The sequence below is a fragment of the Carassius auratus genome, unplaced genomic scaffold, assembly GCF_003368295.1.
Source record: "Carassius auratus strain Wakin unplaced genomic scaffold, ASM336829v1 scaf_tig00018938, whole genome shotgun sequence".
In the NCBI taxonomy this organism is placed as follows: domain Eukaryota; kingdom Metazoa; phylum Chordata; class Actinopteri; order Cypriniformes; family Cyprinidae; genus Carassius; species Carassius auratus.
This window is the reverse complement of record NW_020524914.1, coordinates 46,053-56,337: the sequence shown is the minus strand read 5'-3', so window position 1 is coordinate 56,337 and position 10,285 is coordinate 46,053. Positions and strand designations below refer to the sequence as shown.

Sequence of the window (10,285 nt, the reverse complement as noted above, 5' to 3'; positions counted from 1 at the left end):
TTCTCTGTTAGAGATTTGAGAAGAGCGGTGAAACCGATCACTTTTCATTCTTTTCTGTCCCTATTATTGAAAATGAATTATCCCTATAGCAGTCCAAAAATTATTTAATTTAATAGCATTAAACACAATATATCAAACAAGTCACAGCTGCCAAAAAAAGAAGAAAAAGGTGTTTAAGGTGTTTTTTTTTTTTTTTTGACTCTCAAAGTCATGATTCCCTGCAGTCATTTAGCCTCCTTGTTAGTGCGTCTGACTTGTTTTGTGTTTAATGTGTTTCAGATTGAAAATTGATTGCATCCTAAATTCTGTGATTCATAGTTCATTCTTTTCCTGTTCACACCTAAGACAGAGAAACAACACATGATCAACTGTTTCATTTACTTGACGTTTCACATAATCCAGTGTTTTCCTATTATACGAAGTGTAGAGGTGACGTGATGAATTAAGTTTTAGGAGATAAACCTAATAATATGAGTTAATTGAACTTAACCTACATACTTTACATTCGCAGATCGCAGACTTATAAGTGCATTACAGCCACCTATCTCTCAAGTGGACTATTGATACTCCTAATTGAGATTGTAGATGGAGTGTCAATGGTTCATTTGAGAGATAGGTGGCAGTAATGCAGTTATAAGTCTGCGACAGTTCGGACATTGTGCTGAACCAGAGGTAAATATTATATAAATACTGTTCAGTTTCTTGCACAGAGTTAAAAATCTTTGTTTGTGTTCTACTGAAGAAACAAAGTCATCTACATCTTGGATGTCCTGGGGGTAAGCAGATAGACATCAGATTTTCATTTTTGGGTGAACTATCCCTTTAATTAATTTAAACTTACTCTTCCAAACAACAGCCATGTCTATTAATCATGGTCATTAAATTATTGCACTCATCATATTAGTGCCACCATCGTCTCTCCTCCGCTGGAATCACGGCTCCTGTATCAGTAAAACTAACTTATACTAACTTACACTCTTCACAAACAACATCGAAAGAAAAAGAAATAGGAAGAGATTAATGAAATGTCATTAGAGCACGCTGGTTCAAGTGTGGTTTGTCCGCTGCTAACGTTGGCTAACGGATGAGAAATGTCCTGACGTTTAGACAATCAACAATTTTCACCGATCACAAACAGTCTCTCGAGCAAAAGAAAGAGAGACAAAAGGTAAATAACAGAAAAGAGTGTCCATACACTCTCAGAAAGAAAGGTACAAAACTGTGTGTACCTTATTAAAAGCATCCTCGAGATACTGTCAAAGGACTTAGATTATTCTGGTGTCTGTGTGCATGCATAAATAAATACCTTGGCTAACAAATACACAATTTTATTCAGAAATGTGCTTTTAAAAAGATTTAATTACATTAATATTTTGCTTCATAAAAGTGCACTGTAAAACAATCATGGGTCTTGTAAATTTCATAAATAATAAAAAAATAATATATGGATTTCATTAAATAAATTGTGATTCAGTGTTGTATAGAGAATAATGAGGACTTTTTACTAATAAAACCAAGAGATGTGTTTTCCTCATGTTTTAAGCAGTTTTGGTGATTGAATTGGGGAACTGATTAAACTAAAATAATTAAGGAAAGAAGGCTGCCTATTTATTTTAAGTGAATTAGCTCAATTTTGCAGTTTTATTTTAGAGGTGATTGTTAGTTCCCAGCATGCTTTGCATACGGCTGGATATGGAGAGTACATTTTGAAATTAAATGCTATGTTATGTTTTTGAGTGAAGGGAAGCATCTATTAATGTTTAATGTTCAGTTATGTTATGTTAAACATTTGTAAAAGTTTATTTTACATTGATTATTTTTTTTCCTGTAAAAAAACAAAACAAACAGCAATATGCAGCACTTGCTTCTTTCAGCTCACCGCTGAAGACACATTGTTATTTGTGCATTTCTAACTTTAGAAACTGTGTGTAGAGAGAAAATGACAGAAGTGTTAAGAGGCCTAATAAAGGTTGAGCTGATGATTGTGGTTTCACATCTGCTCTATTTCTACTCTATAGTTTTAACCAGAGCAGGGAAGATAGTTATTCTTATTCTGCATCTATAGTTTCATAAACCTTAAAATACTATCACAAGAGCAAAAGATCCCCAGCAAAATGGATTAATTAAAGCAATGTCAAAGCATTCACCTTTTCAAACGTCTTTACAAACAAAAGGTCTGGTCCCATTACGATGATAATGAGGTTTGATTGTATTAATGTGTGGAGTGTTGGATTAGTTGTTATATCCATGTGTATTTAACTTGTGCTATTCCATCTACCATTGTTGGTATTTGATAATCATTGTTACCTGAGGTAATATCTCTATATTATGAATACGTATAGTATATGTATGTGTGGTTTTGCACATATGCAACTATAATACTGTTTCTTAATGAGGTATTATTATTACTATTATTTATTATATATATATTTTTCTTTCTTTTTTTTTCTTTGAGATAATTGTGAAGTGATTTCAGTCTAGGTATATATTATGATAACTATATTCTGTTTGTAACGGAGGCCAGCGAGTAGTTGATGTGCAGGTAAACCTCTCTCCCCTGATCTCAAGAGACGCACTAGCGACTGACGCTAGGAGCTGCAGTCATCAAGCCTCATTGTTAGTCTGTCTGACTTGTTTTGTGTTTAATATGTATCCTAAGTTCTGTGATTCTAAGTTCATTCCTTTCCTGTTCACACCTAGGACAGAGTAACAACACATGATCAACTGTTTCCTTTACTTGACATGTTTCACATAATCCAGTGCTGGGTTTTCCTATTATATGAAGTGTAGAATTAAGTTTTAGGAGATAAACTTAATTTATCTTAACCTTGATATTTTACATTCATAAAAACAAATATGTCTTAGTTGAGCTCTTCATGAAAAATCTTTATATTTATCATGTTTTGAACGAAAAAAAAAATATTACTTGAAAAATAAAACAAATAATGGTAAATTGAATCGAAAGACAAATTATTACTGCTTGAAAATATTTTTTCAGTGCACTAATGTGTGACACTCTTGGCATCCATTATCAAAACATATTTATTGATTTATAACTTTATTTTGTATAATGTTTTGAATTTTGAAAGTTTATATGAGTAACACTTCAAATGATCTCGGACCTGCAAAGGACCTAGAAATGAAACTTACTTCTACACACACACACACACACACACACACACACACACAAATACACTTTCCTTGTGTTGATATATGCCCACAGTACAGTAGAAGTGAGTATAAGTGTTTCTTAATGAATCTTTGCAAATCACCTTTCCTAATATATGCTAGTTAGCAAGTTTCAGACTGAAGTTTACAGTCTGCTTGTCACCCCACAGAAGAGAGGGGCGGGGTCAGCAGAGCTCATTAGCATTTAAAGCAACATGGACTTGAACAGAGTGCTGAAAACTGCTGATATTGACAGGGTAGAAAGGGTGTTTTTTACACTACCATTGAGAAATTTTAACCAAAGAATGTAATAGACTTCTCATTAAGAGCCTGAAGAATCATATCAACTTGTGGAAAATGGGCATCTGATGATCCCTTTAAGTTACAGACACAAATGAGGATAAATGAAACAACAGGAGGAATTAATTAACTAATCAGAACACAGACAAAACCAGGTCACAGAGAAGAAAGTAAAATACAATTGAGAACTGACTGACATGTTTATATACATATATATTTTTTTGCCGTGAATCTGCTCTGAAAGATTAGGTTAAGAAATTGAGGAGCTTGGGCCCCAGAAGTCTAGGATCGGCTCTAACACAGCACTGAGATTGAGTTTACCAGCACTGATATTTTACCAGAATCAGTATTTAACTGAATATCATTGATTATCTTCATGAGCGCTGTCTCTGAGCTGTGATGCGGTCAGAAACCAGACTGAAAATTGCTCAGGTATCATTTCTAAAGAAAACTCAAAACAAGCAGAAACGCTTAGAGACAGAGCTTTACTGTCTGACGTCACATTGGTTGATGAGAATATGCTCATGTGTTGTATGTTGTGAATCTCAGAGGTTGAAAGTGCTTCTCTGGGCAGCAGTGAATCATCAGTGAATCGACTCTCGTATCGGTTCATGAGTCCTGTGACGTCATTGTGTGTGTTGATGTTAAATGATGGAGAATCTCCAGCATCAGTTCTCATGATGAGCTTCAAAACACAGAAAAACACTTTCAGTTCAAACTCTAGACATGTTTCAGTGATCTGCATTGTGTTGAATGAATGGAAATGCTTCATATCTGTGTTTCTTCTGTTTTTAGTGCTGATGTCCTTCATCCACGCTGGACTCACTCAAGGTACTGTGCTGTACTGCACTACATCTGATTTACTAAACTAATGTGAATTGTGTTTTAGTACTTTATTTGTCTACATGGATCATATGATGGTCCCACATTTGTCTCTTTGCTGATGATTTGTCTATTTTTTGCTGTCATTCATCTTCTTCAAGAATCATTTGTCTGTGTAGTTCCTCATGTTGCTAAAACACTAAAAAATAAAAATAGAAGGTTAAAATGTTAATTAATCACTGTGTGTAATTGAAGATAATGTTCAGTTCAGGGTCATTTTAGATGCTAAATGATGGGTGGATAAACAAACAAATAAATAAATACAGTTCCTCTTTGTCACAGTCTCAAGGTTCCAACACAAGGTTTTGTTGTTGTTGTTGTTGTTGTTGTTTGCTGTTGTTGTTGTTTTAAGGCTATGTAACAGTGTACACTTTAAAGCAAACAACAACAACAGACAACAGCAAACGAAACAAAACCACATAAAAGTCCATGAGGAAAACTTGCTCCAATCCAGTTAAAACTACAAAACATTCTCAATGTAGAGCACAAGTGATCTGAAACTAAAAAATAAAAACCTACAATGGCGAACAAAGAGATGCAGTGACGTCATTACACATCCACAAGAGTAATATTGTAACACAATTGCAAAAAGGGTACTTTAGTACAATTAAAATAAATACATACAAACTTTGACAGATTCATTTTGTTTTTCTTATTATAAAAATGATTTTGAATACTGTCTCAACATAAAGCTAAATGAGTCATCAAGTGATCATTGCAGTCATCTAGTGGCTATAGTTGAAATCTCATGTTATTTTATTTAATGGCAGCAATCTACCACTAAACCACAGACTCATTGTCTCATGTTATCTCCATGAATGAAAGATAGAATGTACATCAAAAGATAAACAGATATTTTCTGTCACATTTTCTAGTTGGACTTGTCTTGTTAGACTAACCAGGGCTGAGTTTCCCAAAAGCTTCGTAAGCCTAAGAAGTTCGTAAAATTGATCGTACGACTGATCTTAATATTACGGTCTGTTTCCTAAAAGTATCGTAACTTAAGTAGCACTTGAAAATCATCGTAGATCTACGAGTGCTCTGGAGTAATCGTAAAGCCCTAAGTGCATCGTAAAAAGACAGATTTACGCAGACAGCTGCAGATTAAACCTTTAATTTGATTCAAGTGCAATGTGATTATAATATAAGGATTTAATTGTGCCTTATTGTACACTTTATGACTTGTTTTCTTTATTTTTGAATTAAATATATAAATTAAATAATTAAAAAGGTCAGACAAAAATTGAAATACACATTTAAATTAAATGACTGAAAAAAAATGAATAAAAGATAAAACATGTCAATGACTTGCTGAAGTACACAAAAACCAGCTGTGTATTGGACCCGGAAATAACGTCTCGCTCTCTCTCTCTTTCTATACTGTATATAAATAAATACATTTAAATAAATGTATGCATTTAGTAGACACTTTTATACAAAGCGACTTACAGTGCATTCAGACTAACATTTTTTTACCGAACATAATATATAAATATATCAAGTATATCAAGTATATTATACATTATTATGTACAGGACCGCTGCTGGCCAAATGGGTGTCCTAAGCAAGATTGTATTGTTGTGCCACCCTTCCACAAATATGAGGATAAAAAAAGACACCTATAGGGTTGAAAATATGCGTTGGTGATGAAACAATTTCGACATTAAAACTCATTATTAACATCAACCAAAAAAAAAAAGTGGTAAACGGGCCTCATTTTTACAATTTATTTTAAAGGTCCCGTTTTACGCGCTTTTTTGAAGCTTTGATTGTGTTTACAGTGTGCAATATAACGTGTTCATGTTTCGCGTGTAAAAAAACACAGTATTTTTCACACAATTCACCTATCTGTATACTGCTGTTTTCACTGTCACAAAAACGGGCTGATGACTTCCTTGTTCTATGAAGCCTCTCCTTCAGAAATACGTAACGGGTTCTGATTGGGCCAGCGGTTCCTGTGTTGTGATTTAGCAGCTGAGAGCAGGCTGCCCTCCTGGAAACGTGATTGGGCTAGAACACACGTGCTGGAGATGTATTTATAATCACAGGAGCGTTTTTACTGACGAGATGCGCATGAAAATCGCATTCGTTTTTTTGCACAGCCCTAACATCTAGTTAACAAAGCTAAACAGCGTTGCCCTTTGTGTAATAAGTTACAGAAACTGTTAAACGCAACAACTTAAATAATAAAATACACTTACCGGTTGTGGTCCATAAACAACACCTTCTCCAGACAAAGAGGGAACTGCTCCATCTTTCAAGAATCATCTTTGTGTGAATTCGGCATTAAACTGATTGAGACTGAGGAAGCTCGCTGTCCTCAGCAAAATGAGCTGCACATAGTTTTACATGTGGATTATAATTTTCGGGAACCGAGTTAAACATTAATTGTAACCATTAATCTTCAAGTACAGCGTCCCTGGGAAGCCCAAACAAAGATGATTGGACTCCGAGATGAAAATAACAGCATTTCAACGACATGGGAAATATGAACGCAGCTCTTCCTTCTTCTCCGTCGGAGCGCAACAAAACCACTCCCCCCTTTTTGTGAATTCATGTGGGCGGAGGTTAGTTAAAAAACTGTTTTAGTGATGTCATTACTGCAGGAACTAGAGGGATGTAGTCCAAACGGGTCGTTTTTTGTAGGCAAATTCTGTTAAATAAAATATCTCACTTCGCATTGAACTTTGAGCTTTAGAATTTTACAGATATTATTTATACTCTAACAACAACATTACACACTAACTAAAGTTTAAAACATGGGATCACGAAGAACGGGACCTCTAATATATATTTAAAAAGGTATGTGTGCATTGTAGTTGACACCTAAATGAACACATTACAGTTGGAAATTCATCTGAACAAACACGGTCATTTTGCTGTGTCTCGGGCTTTATACAAGAGGGTCTGGCTGCAGACATATGGGCGAGTGGAGCTCCACTCAAGAGCGGAAATACGTCACCTCCACTTGCGACGCCGCCGCCATGTTGGACCGGGCCACACTTTCCGTGGAATTACGTCGCCTCCACTAATGACGCGGCCGCCATGTTGGACCGGGCAACACTTTCCGTAGAATTACGTCACCTCCATGGCGGCGAGTGGAGCTCCATTCAAGAGCGAAAATACGTCAACTCCACCAAACTTTCGTTTTATATTATTACTTGTTATATACATGTATAAGGGGTGCTTTGCAAGTTATGTCACCTCTTTGTACGTAATGTTAATATGTTCTGTACTTTTATCGTTGTTACTTTTACCTAGTAGAAATAATAAAAATAATAATATACTAATCTTTCACGGTTTATGACACGACAGCAATTTTTTTTTATTTCCCCTCAGCAATTTGCACTACAGACATCCACAATCCATATTTGTAGGGCTTCTGCCTTTTTTTCATGTTTGTTTTACCAATGTACAACTGACAATGTAACATTCCATGCATTTTAGAAAGTTAACCTTGTTTTTAATATTTAGCAGTGAAAAAATAATGAAATATTAAATAAATTATTAAAATAATACCTCAACCAGAATTTGTGTGTCGAATTTTGTATTTTAATCAAAATAATAACATATACAAAATAACCACAGTAACATAATGAAGAATAACTTCCACAATTTAGAAGTTTTAATGGTTTTTGAGTAATAATAATAATTAACACATCTTACACTACACTGAAATCACATGAACTGCAATTGACCATAATTGTTACAGTAAAAACACAATGTGTGCGCACGCACGCACACTTTACTCTTCAAAACCTCCATCGTCTGTGAAGCAATCCCAGCTACAGTAGCCAGGGTGATCATTTGAGGAGTAAAACCCCAAAAGCACTCCCTGTTGTCCATTTTCCTGGTGACCAGCCCCACAGTCTTTGTGAAGCTGGCTGCGCTGTAGGTGACTGCACCTAGAGATGATGTAAGGCTTTCTGTACTTTAGATAGTGACAGCATATCTTTAAATATCTTCACTGCACCGGTTAAGAATCATTTTCATGTTTCAGTCAAAAGTTTCATGTTAGGGAAATGGAAGAGAGTGAGATTACTTAGTCTAATTGTTATAACCACAAAAACAAGAGGGTCAACCACACTTACTGAAGTCACCATCAAGCCAGCTGAAGTGTGCCTCCTGTTAAATATGCTCCTGACTGACAATGATGTTAAATCTCTGGCATGAACAATTACGTCAGATGGGTCAAGTTTAATTACAATGCTGACATTTCATTATCATTAATGTTAAAGCAATTTACTTGTTGCTGAAGGTGCCTGGGCCACCACAGTTGTGCTTTGTTGTTCTGATGCATCTGATTGCTGGGCTGGGGACACAAAGAAGACATGAGCACAGCAAAACTGGAACAAAACTATGTCTGTGTACTGACGTTTTGTAAATTCAACACAGAAAAGTACTGCATCATTCTCCTATGACAGTCCCAAAGCAGACAAGGTGATGGTGCTCAGAAGTTCCAGTCTCTATTTGTGGAGGTGTTATCAGGATGGATAACACTTGATATACATTTGATCTGAAACAAAAAAAAAAAGTCAAACAATAGAATAACAGAACAACAAAATAGAGAAAAATAAATATGTACATGTTAATGTCACATGTAAAAAGACATACATTTAAAATGTAAAGAGTGCTGCATCTTCCATGCCAATCTTATCCCTGGAAGTGAATGAAAAATTAAATATGAAAACAACCACCTCATATGACCTTTTTAACATTATATAACAAATGCTAAAGGCATACACATACAAAACAATCGTGTCCTTTCATTATTCACTACATTATTTTACCACAAGCCACCAAAAACTAAGTTACACCTATGCTATCCATCATGTACTGAAGGTAAAAATTTAAAGAGCAAACAATTAACAAATAAGTTTATCAGAAATGTATTATCCAAACTGTACTTCCCCAGTCAACTGAAAAGAAAGTATGTTCTTCAAGAATTTAGTGAAGAAGAGGCAAAGAAAATAAGGAAGTGTTATTTTACTTATCCAGTTCTTCCTAAAGCCAAAGAAGTAACATTTAAAATCCTAAAGGACATTTATCCATCTAATAACTTCCTACAAGAAAGATTTAATAGGGAGAACAAGTCATGCAGGTTCTGTGAGAAAGATATTGAAACTGTTGATCATATGTTTTTGAAATGTGAATCTGTACAGACTTTTTGGCTGGAATTTCAAAACTGGCTTCATTTCAAACAGATATCAATACACCCTTTGACTGTGATCTCAGTTAAGGTTGGAGTATTGTTGAAGGAAAAGATCCTAGACTTTTTGATAAATAACTTAATTACTTTGTGCAAATACTAGATTCATAGATGTAAGTTTTTTAAAGGTTAAACCTCACTTCAGCGGATGGAAGAATGAACTAAAGATATTTGCAAAGTCTCTTCATTACAGGATTGACATTGCTCGCGATATAAATCGATAAATCCACAGTGTTTATTATTCCTTTTGTGAGTAATTTCACGTAAGCCCTGTGCGTTTTTATTACACTGCACGTTACAACAGCGTCAGTTCACCATTTTAGCGATGCAGAGATAAAATTACCTGATTTTAAGTTTGAAGTACTCCCGGCGACGCCATCTTGATGTTTTCAAGTGGAGGTGACGTATTTCCGGTTTGAGAGTGGAGCTCCACTCGCCCATGGTCTGCAGCCAGACCCTTCTCGCTTTATATTCAGGTCTAGACTTTGACATGTCAATAATACACCCACGACAACAGGTGGCGCCAAAAACACATAAACGAGTCTGCCATGAAATAATTAATAATATTAATGTGTTGTAAAAATCGTGAGTGAAAACAAAATAAAAGAAAATACTTACAGCGGCAAGATGGGACCAAACTTTATCTGTAATTAATTTTAAAAAATTAGACAGTACCCAGATTTGAAGACTACAATGAGATTTTACTTCTACTGTTAATAAAAAGTT

General features: G+C 35.0%; 1 long non-coding RNA gene across 1 annotated transcript; it reads right to left on the bottom strand.

Moving 5' to 3' along the window:
• Window positions 1-8,421: 8,421 nt before the first annotated feature.
• On the bottom strand, window positions 8,422-9,965 carry LOC113076117 (uncharacterized). Its single transcript, XR_003281110.1, has 3 exons — window positions 9,903-9,965; window positions 8,597-8,866; window positions 8,422-8,514 (listed from the first exon to the last, which is right to left on the bottom strand). It is a non-coding gene; the product is annotated as an uncharacterized LOC113076117 (long non-coding RNA).
• Window positions 9,966-10,285: the final 320 nt, after the last annotated feature.